We start from the raw sequence: 20602 nt of genomic DNA, 5'->3' as shown, positions 1-20602 counted from the left end.
CGCATTTGGAGTATTGCGTACAGTTCTGGTCACCGCATTATAGGAAGGACGTGGAGGCTTTGGAACGGGTGCAGAGGAGATTTACCAGGATGTTGCCTGGTATGGAGGGAAAATCTTATGAGGAAAGGCTGATGGACTTGAGGTTGTTTTCGTTAGAGAGAAGAAGGTTAAGAGGAGACTTAATAGAGGCATACAAAATGATCAGAGGGTTAGATAGGGTGGACAGTGAGAGCCTTCTCCCGCGGATGGAAATGGCTAGCACGAGGGGACATAGCCTTAAACTGAGGGGTAATAGATATAGGACAGAGGTCAGGGGTAGGTTCTTTACGCAAATAGTAGTGAGGCCGTGGAATGCCCTACCTGCTACAGTAGTGAACTCGCCAACATTAAAGGCATTTAAAAGTTTATTGGATAAACATATGGATGATAATGGTATAGTGTAGGTTAGATGGCTTTTGTTTCGGTGCAACATCGTGGGCCGAAGGGCCTGTACTGCGCTGTATTGTTCTATGTTCTATGTTCTATGTCTATACAGTTCCAAAAATTATTTTTCACAATGGATTATACTCCAGTGACAATTCAGGAAAACAATATTTCTTGAAAATATAACCTGGATTTTGTTGTCTGTGACAAACAAACTAAACGCACTGTTTATTGCACTTACAGCTGCCCACAGAGTTTCTGTGGGATTTTGGACTGTGATTTACAAGTGATCAATCAAAACAGTGCAGTCCCCAGGGGATCTAGCACTTGTGAGAACAGGGCAAGCAATAGAATGTCTCCTTAACCAATCAGAATGGAGAATCCTTCCGGTAAATACCAGCTTTGATTTACGCCGGCGGGACAGGCAATTTCTGGGCGGGACTTCAGCCCATTCGGGCCGGAGAATTGAGCGGGGGGTCCCGCCAACCGGCGTGGCCCGATTCCCACCCCCGCCCAATCTCCGGTACCGGAGACTTCGGCGGGGGCGGGATTCACGGCGGCCAACGGCCATTCTCCGACCCGGCGGGGGGTCGGAGAATGACGCCCAAGTTGTCAATCCAGAGGACTTCCAGCTTGAGAGGAGCAGCAGCCTACAATGGATGTAAGTAACTGAAAGGACTGTTCAATCTGGAGGCATCTTTTCACCAACCTTTCTGAAAATTCAAATAAAAAATTGCCTCTGTTGGGGAGGACTCTGATTGCTAGACAACTTATGGGTACTCTAGTATCCTGGTGGGCAAGAAGGGCCTCTAACCTGCCTGAGGCACATGCCCTGGCATGCCACTAGGCACCCATCACCAGTTAAACTGCAACCCCTGCTGGTTAACAAAGCTCTTAAGGGGCCTATCTGGCTACCCACTGTTGGCCCCAACCCTGCCTCGGCAAAAATGACAGGTAGTGAGAGGTGCAATTAGTGCTTTTAAATTAACCCCCGTCCTGTCCGTAACACTGTTCCTCCACAAACTTTGTTCGTAAATTTCTACTGGGATTGGGAATGAAAAACCAGCACATCAGCTGGTGCCAGTATTATCAGGTCCAGTTCGTCTCAGACCCCAACCCCAATGTAGCTTGAAAATTCGGCCCAGAGACTAAACTAAGAAGTGCAAGTAGAATATTTAATTTAATGTAAAATTATATATAGAAAGGAAAGAAAGATGGAATTAAGAGAGTGACATATAAAAGGACAGAAAGATAAAGCTAAATTAAAGATTTTTTTCAGTCCCGAGCAATCATTGAAATCTGATCCACACTTGTAAAAATAAATTTTCATTGCCAAAGAGGTTGACAATAATTGATTTATCATGCCATTAAAAGTTTACTTACATTTGAATGGATTAGTCCCAACATTTTTAAAATATGTTTTGTGGATAAGTATCATAAATTCATGCCTTTCCATGTCTGTGAAGTAATGTTCGAACAAAGCTTGTGGAGGAACAGTGTTACGGACAGGAGGGGGGTTAATTTAAAAGCACTAATTGCACCTCTCACTACCTGTCTATAAATAGGAAGGTGTTTTAATTTATTTGCCTCTTTATAGCCCCTTGGTTTTGTGCGACCCTATTTTCTATGAATAACCCCACAGCAAACTCCAGTGAGGCTGAACTAAAAAAGGGTTCGTTTATTGCACACATTCAAAGTGCAAAAGGAGGGTTGCAATATCACCACCACACTCGCCTAGTATAATTAGAAGGATAGAGAAAAGAAGGTTTTAACAGTATCGAGGCCATAGAGAAAATAAATATTGGTTTACATGAGTTCCAAAGTCCAGAATCAAAGTCCAAAGAGTTTGGCGGGCTGAAAACCAAAGTTTTATCATTCACCTTTCCGGTGAATGGACTTCACAACATCAAATAGATACGCAGAGATAAATCAGTCTTGCAGGCAATGGCACAGAACTTCTAACAGAAGGCTATGTGTTAACCTGGAGAGAGCTCTTCTTCTGTGAGACTGCTGGTCAGATGGTAAAAAGCCGACTGAACTTTTCACTTCATCAAGGCCCTCACTTTCTCTACAAGTGAGAGGCCCATGTCTCCCACCTCTCCACCATCTTTGACAAAGAATGTGTATCCATTGTCTGGAATCCAATTGCTGTTAAATGTCTCAGCCATTAGGAATTTTAAGGAAGGTTGTGGGGCCTTTGTCTCAGCAGGCAATTCATCACCTTCTGGCCAGCCTGGGTTATTAAATGTAGATGCCATTTGTATAGCTCTCTTTGAAGTTGGGCAGTTCAGTCCACAGGGGATCATTAGTGGCTCCTCAGAGGTAACGAAATGTGGGTTATCCTAAAACTGCCAAATGGCTTCTTTTGTTCCGGGATCAGACGCAGACATAGTTTCAGCCATTTTAAAGGTCTTTGTTCAGTATTTTAAAATCTCAAAAATAACAAAGAACATATTTTACAAAAATATATGATGTGAGGTCCGCGTCCCTCACGGCACTCACTCTCACCACACATAGATGGAACTTTCCCTCTCTCCGCAGTGGGGGTACCACTAGGGCCCATCCCTGTCGCTGCCCTCTGGCACAATTTGGCACAGCTTCACCACTCCCTGGCCATGAATGTCTGTCTCATATTGTCAAATTAGAAACTCTCACAGGTGTAAGATGCCATTATCAAGGAGTTATAAACTGGCTTCAAAATCCTGTTTTAAAAGGTTTAAATAACAAAGTCAAACAATTGTTCCCCCAAATCTATTCTCCCTTACCCCTCTCCCTCTTTCAGATCCCCGAAACAGAACCTGGGGGTGTTTAGGCACCCCTAAGCATGTTTCTCAGCGACGGGAGGCAGCCCGCCGTTGGCCGGCAGCAGGATCTTCTGGTCCCGCTGTTGTCAATTCAATTTCACATTGAATCCACCCTCTGCTGCCGGGAAACCGGCGGCGGGAATTTGCCATCGGCGTGACCGGAAGATCCTGCTAGCGAGCACTGCCAGAAAATCCCCCCCTCAAACTACCTCAAGTGTGTAACAAGAACTGCAATAACCTTGCTTTCACTCAGTCTTTCACACTGGGAGGAATATTCAAAATGCGATCGCCATCAGAGAGAATGGAGATGCGGGCGTAAAATCTGGAGAGGATCGGGAAAAGCAATTCTCTCCAGAGATATCGCGTTTCCTGATTTCCCCGCCTCTCACGGCGATGTCGACATGTAAACCTTATTTATATGTATTTTAATATTATTACCAGACCTCCCCACCATATAATCACCCCTCATTAAATATTCATACATTGCCGGTAGCCCCCGATAATTTTATAATGGCCATTTGGTGATGAGGGGTGGGTTGAGAGAAAGCCCCCGAGGATTGTGTCGGGGGAGGGGGAGGTGAATGTAGTCCGATGATTGTGTCGGGACGGAGGGGAGCCCTAGATACCTCAATGGTGGGGGTTGGGAATATTAGGTTTCAGTTCTGATCTCAGACTCCGCCCTGCCAGAGTGATGGTGTTAACCCTGCCATCATGTTTTAAAAAGAGGCTCAAGATTTGGAAATAAAACTGGCCTGTGCAACTGCTGAGGTCGATGCTAGTTTTCAGTCTGAGCCTGACACTTTGCCAAATTCTGGTAAGATTCCACAAGCTGTCTTTTTTTTTAAAAACTTGTTGAATTTTACATCAGTAAAGCTTTTCTAGTTTGTGCTGTCAAATAATTTTAAAGAACTTTTGAGTAGAAACTGCTGGAAGCTAGAACTTAGCTGACTGATAATGAGGCATCCTGGGAAATTAGTCTCAGTGTACAATGAAACATTCAGCTCACAATGTCACATCTTTGGGTAAAAATACCCAACTCAAAAACTCAGGGTTTTAGGAGGAGCTGGGGCATTCAAGTAAAAACTTAAAAGGCACGAATGCCAATTCAGTGGTTAAATGTAAGCATAATTGTGAATTATGAATTTTTTTACATTTTCACATTTTGGTTAAAGCTTTATTAGACATTAGTAATTGAAATTCCCGTGGAATGAAAAGATACAGAAAGCATTTTGTGAAAAATGTGGGAACATGGTGGCCAGATTGCGGAATTTGAGTGATGATTTTTAGTTGCCATTTTCCACTGAAAAGATGGACATAGGTATTTATAATGGGGAACGCTCACACAACAGTGTAACAAATACATGGGGCTGGATTCTCCGATTTGAAGACTAAGTGCTGACGCGGTGTGGGAACAGTGGCGTTTTACACCCGAAAAAACAGCGCAAAAGCTGCACCGATCCCCTGTCTGGTGGGGAGGCGAGCAGGCATGGCTTTAGCTGCGGATACGGCTGGAGAATTGCCGGGTCCGTGGCCACGCATGCACACGACGGCGGCCTGCAGCAGCTGCACCGTGCAACATGGTGCCGGCCCCGAGCGGACCCACCCTGGCAAAAACTGCCTCCTTTTGACCAGGCTCGCCACCCCCAGACCAGTGCCCCAGCCCCCGCCAAAGCCCCCCTTGCCCGCGGAGTGGCTCCCATCTGACTGTGGCAGCACTGTACTCAGTGCGGAGCCGCCACGCCAGGTTCACTAAAATAAATAGCATGAGTGACCCACGCTGTTGGATACTTGGCCCATCGGGGGCGGAGCATCGGGGGAGGGCCACAGGTGACATCCTGAGGCCGTCCATATGGCGGGCGTTTTGGAGGGGGCCGAGCACCGCAAACGAGCCCCCCCCCCCCGATTTCGGCGCAAACGGGGATTCTCCGGCCGATCGCCAAACGCGATTTTGGCATAAGAAACTGGAGAATCACGGCCATGGTATTAGAAAATTAAGTGCACAAATAGTATAAGACCATAAGACATAGGACCCGATCCTCCGGCCACACTGTCCTGGAAATGCAGCTCGCCTCGGCGCACCGTGGCCAGTGAAAGCCGAGAGACCCGACCCCGGGATCCACCTGGCTTGCAACACTCGCGTGATTCAACGCAATCTCGTGAGACATTGCAAGGGGAATCCCGCAATCACTTTTTGCAAATCTGCATGTTAGAGCGAGGCAGTAAGCCTTGCTCTAATGTGCAGATTCTCAAGGTACCTGAGGGTTTAGGATTCAATCTCTTCGCTTCGGGAACCTCGGGCGTGCGCCGGTTGGTACTGGTCCCCACAAATGGGGTTCTTCAAGCTGCATGTCCTTTCGGCAGGCTGGTGCCCTCGCACTGGTGCCACCTGGGTACCCTGGCAGGTCCAGTCTGCCACCCTGGCAGGTCCAGCCTGCCACCTGGGTGCCAGCCTGGCACTGCCAAGGTGCCCAGGTGGCACTACCAGCAGGGGATGGGGGACACTCCGCAGGGGTGGGCTGCCATGGGAAGGTTGGGGGGCAACCACTCATGGCACCACCATGCCAACATCCGGATCATGTATATCCGTTCCGGGGGCAACCCTTGTCTCTGCTCCAATGACCACCCATAACCCCCACTGACTGTCGAGGCCTCTGGCCGTCTAGCTGAAGGCTATTGCTGATAGGGATTTGGCAGTCGTGGTTAAATGAGCACTTCTCACAACCCAAGTGGATTCCCATGGGTGAGCACGCCATGTATCATGTGGGAGCCTTTACCTAGCATCCAATCAAACCTTGATGCCTGAACAGTGTACCTTAACACCGTGGGAGGCAACATCACACACGCAGCAGCCAACATCCGAACACCCAGGGGATGAGACACAGCTCGGGGGTGATATGTCCATAGCTGGAGGGTGAGTGACTGCCACGAGGAGAGGGCCAGCGCCCGGTGCGGTTGACATTGTGAGCGGGTGACCGGGATACAGGGGTGGGATTCTTCGCAAACTGGCTTAACCACTCCGGCTTCAGGATGCCCCGAAGGAACGGAATCCTCCTCGCCTTCAGGGGCTAGGCCAGCGGTGGAGTGTTTGGCGCTGCGCCATGCGGCGCGGAAGGGCTTGGCGCCACGCCAACCGCCGCCCAAGGGCCTCCGCCGTCTGGCTCGAGTTGGCGCATGCGCGGGTGCGCCAGCATGTGCTAGCATCATCCCAGCGCATGTGCAGGGGGGTTCTTTTCCGCACCGGCCGTAGCGGAGGTTGACAGCGGCCGGTGCGGAGGGAAAGAGTGCCCCCACGACACAGGCCCGCCTGCGGATTGGTGGGCCCCGATCGCGGGCCAGGCCATCGGGGGGGCACCCCCCGGGGCCAGATTCCCCCCCGCCGTGCCCACCCCCCGAGGACTCTGCAGGCCGCCTGTGGAGCCAGGTTCCGTCGGAAAGGACCTGTTGTAATTTACGCCGGCGGGTCCAGCCGAAAACAGGTGGCCACTCAGCCCATCGCGGGCTGGAGAATCGCCGGGGGGGGGGGGGGAACCGCTGCCAACGGTCCCCGACCGGCACTGCGCGATTCCCGCCAAAACTCCGGCGCCGGAGAATTCGGAAGCTGGCGGGGGTGGGATTCACGCCACCTCCCGCCGATTTTCCGACCCGGCGGGGGGTTGGAGAATCCCGCCCAGCGTCTGGGGTCTGATGAGGGGGGCCCTCTGTGGCCGAATGTGTGTGGGTAGGGCATTCTGGGGGGGGGGTGGAAATCAGTGGTGTAAAGGTGGGTCCCAGGGTAGAGTAAGTATTGAAGGAGTGGTGTGGAGGGAGGTTAGGGGTTGTCAGGGGGGGGCGGGGTGGATGCTCCCTTGGGGATGGGGGGGGTGGGGGGGGGATGCTCCCTTGGGGATGGTGTTGGTGTCTACTCATTCGTGCTGCCCGGTGAAGGCCATTGACCGTCTTCCGGTTCTGGAAGCCAGTCCTCCTGGTCACGTTCCCTGAGCTGACTGCTGTAGCCACCTCGTCCAAGGCAGCACTGGCTCACCCTCCGGACATCCTCCTGGCCTCGACTGCGTCTAAGGGCCTCCCAGGTCAGCATCCCTGAATGTTCGGGCTGGTCTCCTCGGCGCCATTATTGCAAGCTGGATAGGGTTGGCTGAGCAAGTCCAGCTTAAGTGCTACTCGACCTTGTTAGTGGGGGGCTGGCAAGCACCTTGTTGCCAAATCAGCTGGCGAGAAGCCCGTGAGGCCTCGTTAAGTGGACCAATTAACGTTGACTGGAGTTGCTGGCCTCACTGGGCCTCGCGTCGGGAAGCTGGCGGCTATTCACGCTCGCTACCATACTTAGGAATTTTAGGAAAGTCTTCAGGCCTTGGAGGTTCAAACAAAATGTAGAGCTTTATTTAGAAAATGGTAACACTACAGGCTGCGCTGTTAGACTGCCCGTTGGCCCATACAAACAGCAGATGGCATCAACGCAATCGATCTCTTAAAGTGTCCCTGTTCAGCTACAGGGTCGCTTGTGAGGAAACACTAAAAAAACTATGAACACACCACATTGCCTCCCTCTTTACATCAAAGGTCCCTTGCATAATAAACGGTCTAACACTAACAATCAGTTAGCAACATGGACAATCAATGACCAACAACAGTCAATAGGCAGCCATACCGGAGATCATTGTTTTCTGTGTGGTTGTCGGTGAATCTCGGGCCTCTGCGTTTTAGTACTTGCTGCAACCACTGGTGTCTTGGCTTAGTGTGAATGTCGCAGTGGTTACCTTAACCGGAATCAACGTAGTGATCTGAGGTTAACTTGGTGTTTGATTCGCAATTGAGGTACTGTTTTCCCCAATTTGGTTCAGTTAGTGTCAGGTTCTTGGGAAGATCCAGGTCATCTCTTGGCACAGCTGAAATTGGACTCTCTATTGGTTCTGTCTCTGTTGAATTGTGTCTTGTTGCCAAATGTTGATACGCTTGCCTTCTCCATATTACATCTCGGGTATATACGGTGTAGGACACCGGTCCTGTCTATGATCAGATGGTGGCAGAAATCCACTTTTCAATTGTGGTGTAACTTCATGGCAGAACCTCTTGACACTGGCGAAAAACACAACACTTTGTCTTGTTCTTCTGCCTTAAAATCTAATCCTGCTGCTTTTCCTTGACCAATTACTTAACCTTGCATGGGTTTACCAAATTGAATGCTGTGCATATTTATAATAATAATCTTTGTCACAAATAGGTTTATATTAACACTTCGATGAAGTTACTGTGAAAAGCCCCTAGTCACCACATTCCGGCGCCTGTTGGGGTACACTGAGGGAGAATTCAGAATGTCCAAATTACCTAACAGCACGTCTTTCGGGACTTGTGGGAGGAAACCGGAGTACCCGGAGGAAACCCACGCAGTCACAGGGAGAAGGTGCAGACTCTAGCAATGCTGGAGAAACTTGGGTTGTTGAGTATGCAGTATTCCTGTATTTGAGCAGGAGTTCACTCAAACGTATAGACAATGAACCTTGTTCTCTGCTCCCTTTGACGAATGTTTCATCGTCTGTGCAAAACCTTGTGCCAGCCCATTTGTGGCAGGTTGATGAGGAGCAGACTTACTGTGTTGAATTCTATTCTCCTTCAAGTAGTTTATGAACGCTTGGTAAATGAACTACGGTCCATTATTGCTCACCTGTTGTTCTGGGTAACCAAATCTGCTGAAGGTTTCACCCAATCTCAATTGTTTTCTACAATGATGTGGACTTCATGATGGCAACTTCAGGCCATTTTGAGGGAGCATTGATTAGAATAAGAATCGTGGCCTTCAAGTGGCTCAAGGGTGCAACAGGGCTAATAGTGGCAGGTTCCGCACTTTTACACAAGAAATACACATTCCCGACTTCTCCTTGATTTTGGCATTTAGCCCTCGCCTGCCAAAAATAGCACCTGGCTGTCTCATTAATCCTTACAACACGATTGAATCCGAAGAAACAATTCTGATTCCAAATAGTCGTTTGGTAGTACAGAACTTGATTTTGCTGAAAAAAGACACATGTAGTGGAAGCTTTTGTCTTGCACTCATCAGGACAATTCACAAGAATGCCAAATGTAATGGGAACAACAATTTATACCGTATGAGAAGAGAGTGCTGATTGGTTTGCAAGTGGACTCTGATTGGTAGAGGCGTTGCTATGGAGAATGCACTCATCCTCTCAATTTGTACTCAAACTGTCAACCTAGCTTTTTTTGCTTAAGTCTTGTAATGGGTTCAGATAAAAGCACTCCTGATAAAGATTATTACCGGAAGTGCAGCTTATCTTTCTGTTTTAGATTCTATTTGATATGCTTTGCTTTTCATGGGTTTAAAAAAATATTATTTCAGTGTTCAGAGGATACTTGATCCACTTTTGCAACATATTTTCTTTGAGATGAAGCTCTCTCAGGCAACTTTTATGGTTTGAAAACTTGACTGCCAGATAGAAAGCCTCGCTTGTTTGTCCTAGTTTGTTTGATAGGCTGAGTTTTATCAATAGATTGTCATTTGCAACATAAAATGAGTGATAAACCATTTGAGTCTCGGACTGGGAGTAATTATCCTGCTTGAATTGTTTAACTCAATACACCTGTTGGTGAGTCATAAACTATTAACTTTGGATATTAGGAAGCACCCTGTTGCTTGAGGAGAATTAAATATCAGCAAGCTACAAGAGAAAAATAGCAGCGACAGGAAGAAGGGAAACAAGGAATAAATATGGAACATGTGGTCCAGTTCAAATCTCAGGCCTCAGGTTTCTGTCATGCAAAACTATCTTCAGTCGGGTGAATATCCTCAATTCTTACCTGAGATGATGATTTGAGTGACATTCTAGTGGGTCCTATTTTATCTTGGGTTGAAAAGAAAACTGAGTTTCTTTGGCTTGCATTGCCTGAACTACCCCTGCTTGGAGGGAATCGCGGTTTCGGAATGACAGCAGCTGTACAAAACTCGATTTTAGAATTTTCTATTCTGGATGGGGAGAAGGGAACAAGCAAGAAAAATATTGACTTAAATTGGAAGAAGAAGATACAATAGCAAAATAACAGTAGAGGAGCTGGTAATCACCTTAGTATGATTTAAATCTGAACAAGATTGCATCCTTGAATTTATCTGCTGTATTTATAAATAGTTCGATTTTGGTGTCATAAATCTGCTCATTGACAATCAATTGGTTTCTTGCAAGACTGCTTCTTAACTAATTTGTTTTAAATAAAGCTCCTACTGCTGGTATTTAGACTTCAAAGTAATGATCATTACAAAAATATGGCTCAGAAGGTGATCGCTCAACCTGCATGCCAAAATACTATGGTGATAAATCAGTCACTTTTATATTTAAATTTACCAGTGAGTCACTAATTCCTTGTCTGTATAAAACAACAAGCATCTAGAAAAACATCTAAGAATTGGTTGCCCACTCTATTTATCCATTTATAAAGCAATTCCTCCGCCTCCCCAACAAAGACTGCCAATAAAGCTGGTTTTGCCTGAATCAGCTAAAATTGTTTCATGGATAATTCATGATTCCTTGTAAGTATGGGTGTGATTTAACCACCACATTGCGCCTGATGTGGATCTGGGCTTGCTGGTTAAGTAGTGGGAAATACCAAAATCAAGATTCCCACCGGGCACGAATCAGGTTGCTATCTGGCCCGCTCCCGATGGCAAATTCCAGATCTTGCCAAAATATGGCGAGCATATTATTAATCCCAATTTGCATTAATTTCCATCTCATTAATGAGATTGCAGTTGAATGTAACGGCCTCCCAGGAATTAACTGGATCCCCAGCAAGAAATCACACAGGCGTATTTTAGTACTCCATTTTGAAAACGTGAAGCTGACGCAATGGCTGCTAAGGAGAACTGAGGAGGTGAGTAGCCATTTCCATTTTCCGGCATGCCACTCAAGGGCACTGGAGCCGCTGCCCCAGTGCTCGGGTAGGGTGGGGGACCCCTCAGGAAGGTTGGACTTGGTGAGGGGGGGGGGGGGTGCTGATGAAGCATTCCAGGTTGGGGATCGCCCCCTGGGCTGGGGGAAGGGGGGAGGGTGGATATGGGGGTTTTCATCCGTGAGGCCTTCAACAAGCATTTCAAGTCATCTTTAATATTGTGGATACACATATCAGGGGCAACTCCAACTACAGCTGCTGCCTATATGTCCTACCAGAAACCTCCAGCACAGAGCCCTGTTCTTAGTCATATGCTGACAGTCACTTTAACTCCCTTTGACTGTGAGCAGCCTCAAGCTTCACAGCTGAAGGCTATTGTTAATAAGAAATTGGCCTTGTTAGTTGTGAGAGCACTTTCCTGTTTGCTGCTTAACTGCAAATACCTGGAGGCAGTAACTGAGAGTTTGTTTGCTGTTGCTGCTGCCTTTTCTGCTTGCCTGCTTCTTCTTCCCCTTGGACTTACTTGCTGCTTCCTAGATGAAGAGAAGGAAGAAAGAAGTTAGTTACTTTTTGGTCTCTTTTACCTGGTGTGTGGTGAGGAGAGGATTTTGGGGGGCCTACCACCAGGCTAAGGATGTAGGAGGACTTGCTTGAGCAGCCAGTGGATGTTTTTAAGGATCTGTTTTGTGTGTTGACTGTGCATTCTGTCCTGGACTTGTGCGTCACCTGTTAATGCCCCCTGTGTCCCTATGGCCTTGTCCTCGGACAGGGGGGTGATGGAAGATCAGATGCCGATACCCCAGGCAGTGGTGTGACTTGACTGCGCAGCCCAGAGATTGGGTCGGGACACTTTAATGGACTACCGGTGACTTTTCATGTTCAGTAGCCATCTGCTGTTCAGTGGAGGTCATTGATTTTCTTCCAACATTGTATGGCAATCTTCTTGGTCTTGCTGTCCGCACTGACAGCCACTGCTACTGCCTCCCAGATGGTTTTGGTGACTCTGCCGCTGGTCTTCCAACCCCTTCGGGGTAACAAGATGTCCCGCCTCACATCAACAGCATCGAGAAGCCTGGTCAGGTCGGCAAAAGCATGGAGCAGGTCTGTGCATTGCCATGGTTTAGTGTTGGCTGGGGTGAGTGGTGTGGGAGCGTTTAAAAGCAGATCCCCCTTGTTAGCAGTGAGATGCTGAGACGTGATTGTGAGATGCTCGTGGAGGCTCATTTACAGCATAAATTACATATGGGACACAATCTTGCCCACTCTACTTTCGAGAAACACCCTGCCAATCGCCACCAAAATGATACTTTGAAATGTATCCATTAAATCGCCCCTATTTCTCTGGGAAATTACGACCTTCCTTATCCTGTTAATCCATCCTCTTAATTCAAAGCAAATGTTCTTTATATCTGGACAACTGGACCTGTTTTCAGCGGTCCAGCTGGAACAATCCACTCCCAGCCTGGGTTTTGAGAATTCTGCAGCACTGTATGAATTTTGAATGCATATTACATCTAGATTTTTTCAGAAATGTTTTTAAAGTAAATTCTAGACTCTTTCATATTTATCAATAGCTGATATGAGATCTACTTTTATTAAACTTGAGGAGTATACTTACCTCCAATATTACAACAAAGTTTGTGATTTTTGACAAACTTTGTAAAATACTTACAAATCATTGCAAAACTCAAAGCCTTGGAGGTAAACAGTCAGAACAGTTACAGTTTTTTTTTTTTACTGCAGCTGCATTAGAAGAAAGCATCTTAAAAATAAACACACACACAGGAAATGACAGCTAATGGCCTGCTGCACACTGGTCAGAGGTCCGTAAACATCCCACATAATGAACTACGAAGACCGTATCCAAAAAGCCTTACATCACAGTGAAATTGAAGGAACAAATCTGCATGGCGTGAACTTGGAGGCAAAGATGTTCCAATACATGTGCTTCCCTTAGTTTTAGGGTTCTACTGAAGAAGCCTTGGAAGAGTTACTCAAATGCATCTGTAGATAGATTGTAGCTGTTGTATGTCTACGCAGATGAATGAGGTGCCAATCAAGCAGATCGCTTTATCCTGCATAGTGTCAACCTTCTTGAATGGTATTGGAACTGCAACCATCCATGTAAGTCACACACATGACTTTCGCTCTATTCTTAGGATGTGAGTGTTGCTGGCAAGGCCAGTACTTTCTGCCAACCCCTAATTGCACTTGAGCGGAGTGGCTTCCTCGGCCATTTCAGAGGGCAGTTAAGAGTTAACCACATTTTTGTCGGTCTGGAGTCACATGTAGGCCAGAGCAAGTAGGTATAGCAGATTTATCTCCCTAAAGGACACTAATGAATCAGTTGGGTTTGTATGACAAATGACAATGGTTTCATGGTCACCATGACTGAGACTAGCTTTTAATTCTAGATCTAGTAATTGAATTTAAATTCCATCTGTTGGCATAGTGGGATTTGAGCCCAGAGTATTAGCATGAGCCTCTAGATTCTTAATCCAGTGACATTATCACTACACCACTGTCTTCCCACTGTGCCTGAGAGCCTTTGCAGAGTCAGGAAGTGTGCCATTAACATGAATATCCAACTTCTGACCTGCTGTAGTAGCTAAGGCATTTATAAGGCATTTATGTGGTTCGTCCATTTGATTTTCTGGTTAATGATAACCACCATAACCCCTCCCTCCCCCCACCCACCACTTGTGAGGTATTTCGCAATGGTAATCTCATGGAATGTTGGTTATTTCTTACTGGAGATGGTTATTGCATGACAAATGTATGAAGCTGAAGTTAATTATCAATTATTAGTCCAAGGCTTCATATTGCCCAAATCTTGCTGCAGGTATGCCTGGTTTATTTCATTTCAACTTCTGTTCCTATGATGGAGATACATCATTGGTAAAACATATGATGTTAATTGCCCTGAGGAACTTCTGCAGTGCTGTGTTGGGGCTGAGGTGAATGACCTACAACCATGTTCCTATGTGGTAGGTATGGCTCCAACCAACGGCGAGAACCCCCCCAAACCCCATTAATTTCAGTTTTACAAGGATTCTTTGGTGGCATTTGGTGCAGTTAGTCTCGCCTCAACCCTGGAATTCAGCTCATGTTCATATTTGTGCCAATGTTGGAATGCGCCTGGAGCCGATGGAACAAAGCATTTGGTAGAACAAATTATTTTGGAAAATTACTGGTGTGTACGTGGTGCTGGATAACATAGTTCATGACTCCCTCCATCACTTGTAATGTTGAAACCCTGCAAAAACTATTGAAACCTATTAGCTGGGAGGTGCATTGTCATCTGAAGGCAGTCCAGCTTATGATGCTATTGACACGGCTCTCCCTCTGTAGAGGTAACTACCTTAGGTGTCGGACTGACGCTGTCAGCATACTCAAATATTTCCGTTACAGTTAGTTACTTGGTAGTACAGAATTTGAGCGACATTTTGCTGAAATCTTTTGTCTTGCACGCATCAGGACAAATTCAAGAATGCCAAATTTCAAACAATCTCAACAATTTATACTGCAGGAGAAAAGGATTAGTTGGCAAGTTGATGCTGACTGGCCCAAGCTGTTGCCGTTCAGGAAGCAACAGGGAACTAGACTCCCTGGGTTATTCAAAAAATGCACACGGCTTGAACATATTCCTTTTGTTTGCAAAAACTGGGAATGAATGTACATAAATGAGGATTGTTACAGACTCAACAAATTTGAACAACTTCAGACCATGGACTCCGACATCCATTTTGTATTTTCCCCTAGCGCCGGACTGTATCTTGTTCTCATGTTTTGCTTTCAGGCAGTGCTAATTTTTATTCTGCTATTAACACCTACTCCAGACCAATGCTTTGTTCCTTTACTACTACTATTGCCATTTCTTTTGCCTTCTGTTCCATTCCATCATTGTTGTTCAAGCTCCCCACCCCATAACCTATCCCTGACTGTCCCTTTTGCTCCACCAGACCCTTTCCCCTTTTTCAACAATAAAATCCATCATATTTCTACCTCTCTTCAGTTCTGAAGAGGAGTCCTATTGAATTTGAAATACTAATTCTGTTTCTCTCTCCATTGATGCTGCTAAATTTGTTGAGTTCTTCCAACACTTTCTGTTTTTACTACACATTATGAGCTCAACTGAGTACCTTATATTGGTCATTGGTATAGCTAATAACACATTCAAGATCGTTCAGTCTGTGCTGCCCAATTGCAGAATCTCTTTTAACAGTAGACGTTTTGCTTTTGTTTTTTGCAAGTGTTGGGCTGGTTGAGTATAGTCTGTACTCTGCCTATTACGAACAACCATAGGAACATGCTGTTTGATTCAATCTGCCAATCATTGGGACCTACAGCCTACATACCTACAAAGAACAAAGAAAATTACAGCACAGGAACAGGCCCTTCCGCCCTCCCAGCCTGCGCTGATCCAGATCCTTTATCTAAACCTGTCGCCTATTTTCCAAGGATCTACTTCCCTCTGTTCCCCGCCTGTTCATATATCTGTCTAGAAGCATCTTAAATGATGCTATCGTGCCCGCCTCTACCACCTCCGCTGGCAAAGCGTTCCAGGCATCCACCACCCTGTGCGTAAAAAACTTTCCACGCACATCTCCCTTAAACTTTCCCCCTCTTACCTTGAAATCGTGACCCCTTGTAATTGACACCCCCACTCTTGGAAAAAACTTGTTGCTATCCACCCTGTCCATACCTTTCATAATTTTGTAGACCTCAATCAGGTCCCCCCTCAACCTCCGTCTTTCCAACGAAAACAATCCTAATCTACTCAACCTTTCTTCATAGCTAGCACCCTCCATACCAGGCAACATCCTGATGAACCTCCTCTGCACCCTCTCTAAAACATCCACATCCTTCAGGTAATGTGGCGACCAAAACTGCACGCAGTATTCCAAATGTGGCCTAACCAAAGTCCTATACAACTGTAACATGACCTGCCAACTCTTGTACTCAGTACCCCGTCCGATGAAGGCAAGCATGCTATCTGACTTCTTGACCACTCTATCGACCTGCGTTGCCACCTTCAGGGTACAATGGACCTCCCAGATCTCTCTGTACATCAATTTTCCCCAGGACTTTTCCATTGACCGTATAGTCCGCTCTTGAATTGGATCTTCCAAAATGCATCACCTCGCATTTGCCTGGATTGAACTCCATCTGCCATTTCTCTGCCCAACTCTCCAATCTATCTATATTTTGCTGTATTTTCTGACAGTCCCCCTCGCTATCTGCAACTCCACCAATCTTAGTATCATCTGCAAAGTTGCTAATCAGACCACCTATACCTTTGTCCAGATCATTTATGTATATCACAAATAACAGTGGTCCGCGCACAGATCCCTGTGGAACACCACTAGTCAGTGGTCCGAGCACGGATCCCTGTGGAACACCACTAGTCACCTTTCTCCATTTTGAGACACTCCTTTCATAGTTTTATTTTTAATTAAGGGGCAGTGTAGCGTGGCCAATCCACCTAACCTGCATATCTTTGGGTTGTGGGGGTGAGACCCACGTAAACACAGGGAGAATGTGCAAACTCCACATGGACAGTGACCCGGGACTGGGATCGAACCCAGGTCCTCAGCACTGTGAGGTAGCAGTGCTAATCACTGTGCCGCCCAGCAATTTTCATAGTTAGAACACATATGTATGTGACCGTTTGTGAGTTTGTCCTCCCAATGCATTATCAACCTTGTGTTATTTTATCTGTTTTGCCCATTGTAATGATTTAGATATTACTTTTATTACCTGTACTGCATTTCTTAAATGTTAACATTTCTGTAATTTTGATTTCAGCACCTTTTTCTAATACAGCAGCCGAGACGCAGGGTAGTTATACTATTTTGGAAGGTTAGTGAACAAAGGTGGAGCATTAGGTACAATCTGAAACATTCAGGTCAGCGTGAGGAGAGCACATTTTGAATTCAATTTATACTTAATTAATTTGGTTCATGTTCACCGTGAGAATGAAGGAACAAGTCAGCTCATGGAAGGAGAAACTACACTAACAGATTGTTCAGAATGGCTATGGTTATGTTTGCACATGCCTCACATCTTCAGATTCAATTTCTGGCCTTTGATGAGTTAGCTGAACCTAGAAGCCAGATTTCCTCCTCCATTTGCTATCAAGTGACCCTTCTGGAAATTATATGTGTGTGGACATCAGAAGAGAACAACTGGCTGTAATGTCTTCCAAGGTCAAAAGGCCTACCTAAATTCTAGGCTCATGCATGTAGCCACTTGGGAGAAGTATTGGAAGCTGCCAGCACTGTAGAACTGTAGTCCAGCAAGAGTCTGCTCCTACAGATGAGTGAAAATTATTTTAGAACGACTGCAACTGTAACACTTAACAATTCATTGAATCACTAAGAAGGAGCCTACTAAATGCTGACACAGTTCTGTTTCCCCCTGTGTCTTTTACTGCATGGGGAAACTTTGCAATCCTAACCCGTTACTTTACATGCATGTCTCCAGCATACAATAACACCATTAACAACCTTTTTAAATCCAGTATATGCTTTGAAGCTAACTGCATTACTGTAAATTGAGACCTTTATTTTATAATTGCAATTTATTCTGACACAATTACTGTGCTTCCATTGCAATGAGTGTTACTCATAAAATGATAGAGAGGCTGCTGTTTGCGCAACTTTGATTTGAAATAATGAATAATTTCAACCAAATATTTAAATTGAACATTAGTTTGTATATGAAAGATTTTTTTTAAATAAATTAGCTATAATGTTGAAATTGGAAACATTTTAATGGAGCAGGCTTGAAAGACCTAATGCTCCTAATGCATGTGTTCCTTAATTCGGATAACTGATTTGAAAGGTCACTGATTTTCATAGTAAAGCTTCTGTAAGTAGGTTATTCTGCTGGAACTGTGGAAACCTTTTGTGAAAATCAGACTAGAAGAAAATCTTCTTTAATTCTCTAATTGCTTTTGATCACTTTTTATTAATGTACCACACTCATTATTCACTGCACCATCCTATTTCCACCACCCCTCCCTCAATTCCCAACCACCATCAACACCAAAAAAAGGTGTTTTATCCCCAGTTGCAGTACTGACTTCTAGGCTGGATTTTCAATATGGGATTCAGAGCCTGACGCCCGGATCATTTCTGGGTCATGACCCTGCATTGTGCCAGAGATGAGCAGCGATTTTCATATACAAAGGGCCTTATTGGCCTGAGGACAAGTTCAGCAGCCAATTAGTGGTGCAGGAAGCAACCTAGAAGCGGGTCATAGTTACCGAGGACTCTTTGAAAAGATGAGCAGCAGCCATAACTGAGCTTCACTGATGCGATGGAGCAGCAGAGTCCTCAAAGGGCCAGCGTTGCATGGGCAGACATCCACAGGTGACACCAAGATTTTCGGATACCTCCCTTGAGGCTTTACCCAATGCCATGGCAAGGAAAAGATATATCTTGCTCCCAGTGTCTGATGGAGGAAATGCATAAAGCAACACAAAAAAAGGACCTGGAAGGATTTGGAAATGGAGATCATCAGCCAGGAAGTCACCAAAAGGATTTGGGTCCGGTGTAGAAAGAGATTCAATGACCTGATAAGGTCTGGAAAGGTGAGTGACAAGTGACACTTGTGTGACAGGTCTCTGTAGATGCCTGCTGAGATGTTCAAGCTGGGCAGAGTGCACATAGCTCTCCTTAGGAGACAGTTTTATAAGTTATGCATCAGCAATCTTAGCATATGAGTTTCAGTTAATAGGAGACAGCGTTGAGGAGAGCAACATCTCTTGAGAATGTCATTGTGGAATAGGTGAGGGAGAACAGCCTATTCAGAAACCTTCCTCTCCTCTTACTGAAGGAGACGAGAGCCCACAACACTAAGGAAATGTGCTAGACAGGTCTGTTGAACCCCGAAGCTCTGACCCTGAGGGTAACAGTAAGAAGTCTTACAACACTAGGTTAAAGTCCAACAGGTTTGTTTCGAATTACAAGCTTTCGGAGCACAGCTCCTTCATCAGGTGAGTGAAGAGGTGGGTTCCACAACCACATATATAGACAAAGCCAATGATGCAAGATGATACTTTGAATGCGAGTCTTTGCAGGTAATTAAGTCTTTACCGGTCCAGACAGAGCGACTGGAGAGAGGAATAAACATAGGTTAAAGAGGTCTGAACTGTCTCAAGCCAGGACAGTTGGTAGGATTTTGCAAGCCCCGGCCAGATGGTGGGGAGTGAATGTAATGAGACATGAATCCAAGGTCGCGGTTGGAGCCGGCCTCGTGTGCGGAACGTGGCTACCAGTTTCTGCTCGGCGATTCTGCGTTGTCGCACATCCTGAAGGCCGCCTTGGAGAACGCTTACCCGAAGATCAGAGGCTGAATGCCTTTGACTGCTGAAGTTTTCCCCGACTGGAAGGGAACATTCCTGCCTGGCGATTGTCGCGCAATGTCCGTACATCTGTTGTCGCAGCGTCTGCATGGTCTCGCCACTGTACCACACCTCAGGACATCCTTTCCTGCAGCGTATGAGGTAGACAGAGTTGGCCGAGTCACATGAGTATGTACCGCGTTCCTGGTGGGTAGTGTTCTCATGTGTAATGGTGGTCCCCTTGTCGATGATCTGGCACATCTTGCAGATGTTGCCATGGCAGGGTTGTGTGGAGTTGTGGTCGCTGTTCGCCTGAAGGCTGGGTAGTTTGCTGCTAACAGTGGTCTGTTCGAGGTTGCACGGTTGTTTGAAGGCAATTAGTGGGGGTGTGGGGATGGCCTTGCCAAGATGTTTGTCTTCATCGATGACTTATTGAAGGCTGCGAAGAAGATGTCATAGTTTCTCCACTCTGGGGAAGAACAGTGTCGGCATCTCCACATCCCAATGGGTAAGGCGGTGTTGGAAATAGCGAGAGTGCCATTGTGTCAGGCTGTTGGAGACTGTGAGGAGCAGGGTTATTTGATAGCTCTATCTTCAAGTGAAGAGCATAGAGGATACTCCTGTTCAATGCATGTTTTGAGTATAAAACCCTTTATGGAATTGGCTCTTCTCAGGCACCTGCTGAGTAGCCTGGGTTCTAATCACTACCTTCTTGTGTTCCCCACAGGATCAGTTTCAGAGGTGAAGCAGAATGCCCCAGCCCAGTCATTGTTGGGGGCATCTGTGAGGGGAGATGTTCCACGACCTGAGCTATCACTTCCTCTGCATCTTCTCCAGTATAAACCCACTCACCTTGGTTGGGCCTCAATCAAGATTAGAACAGGCAGCATGAGTGAGCTGGAGGAGGAGAGTGAGCCAGCGTCGGCTGTTGACAGTCCTCCTTGGATGACCGACACATCCATGCTTACTGGGTAAAAATGCTGAGCCTCAGGTGTCATAAACAAGGAGGGTCTATTTGGAGCATCAGAGGCGAGTGAGTTCCTAAATGACAAATCCCTGTGGTATTGCAAAGCATTGGACAGATAATGGAGGAGGCCATCCAATGCACATGCTCCATGATAACTCAGCATTTTGA

The 20602-nt window shown here is 46.2% G+C and overlaps 1 protein-coding gene across 2 annotated transcripts in view; it reads left to right on the top strand.

The window, feature by feature from the left end:
• The window catches only part of ece2a (endothelin converting enzyme 2a), a 465220-nt gene that overhangs the window by 417256 nt on the left and 27362 nt on the right, over positions 1 to 20602 (top strand). The gene's annotated exons all lie outside the window — the stretch shown is intronic.

The sequence above is a fragment of the Scyliorhinus torazame genome, chromosome 14 (assembly GCF_047496885.1).
Source record: "Scyliorhinus torazame isolate Kashiwa2021f chromosome 14, sScyTor2.1, whole genome shotgun sequence".
NCBI classification, from domain to species: domain Eukaryota; kingdom Metazoa; phylum Chordata; class Chondrichthyes; order Carcharhiniformes; family Scyliorhinidae; genus Scyliorhinus; species Scyliorhinus torazame.
This window is presented reverse-complemented; position numbering and strand designations above follow the sequence as displayed.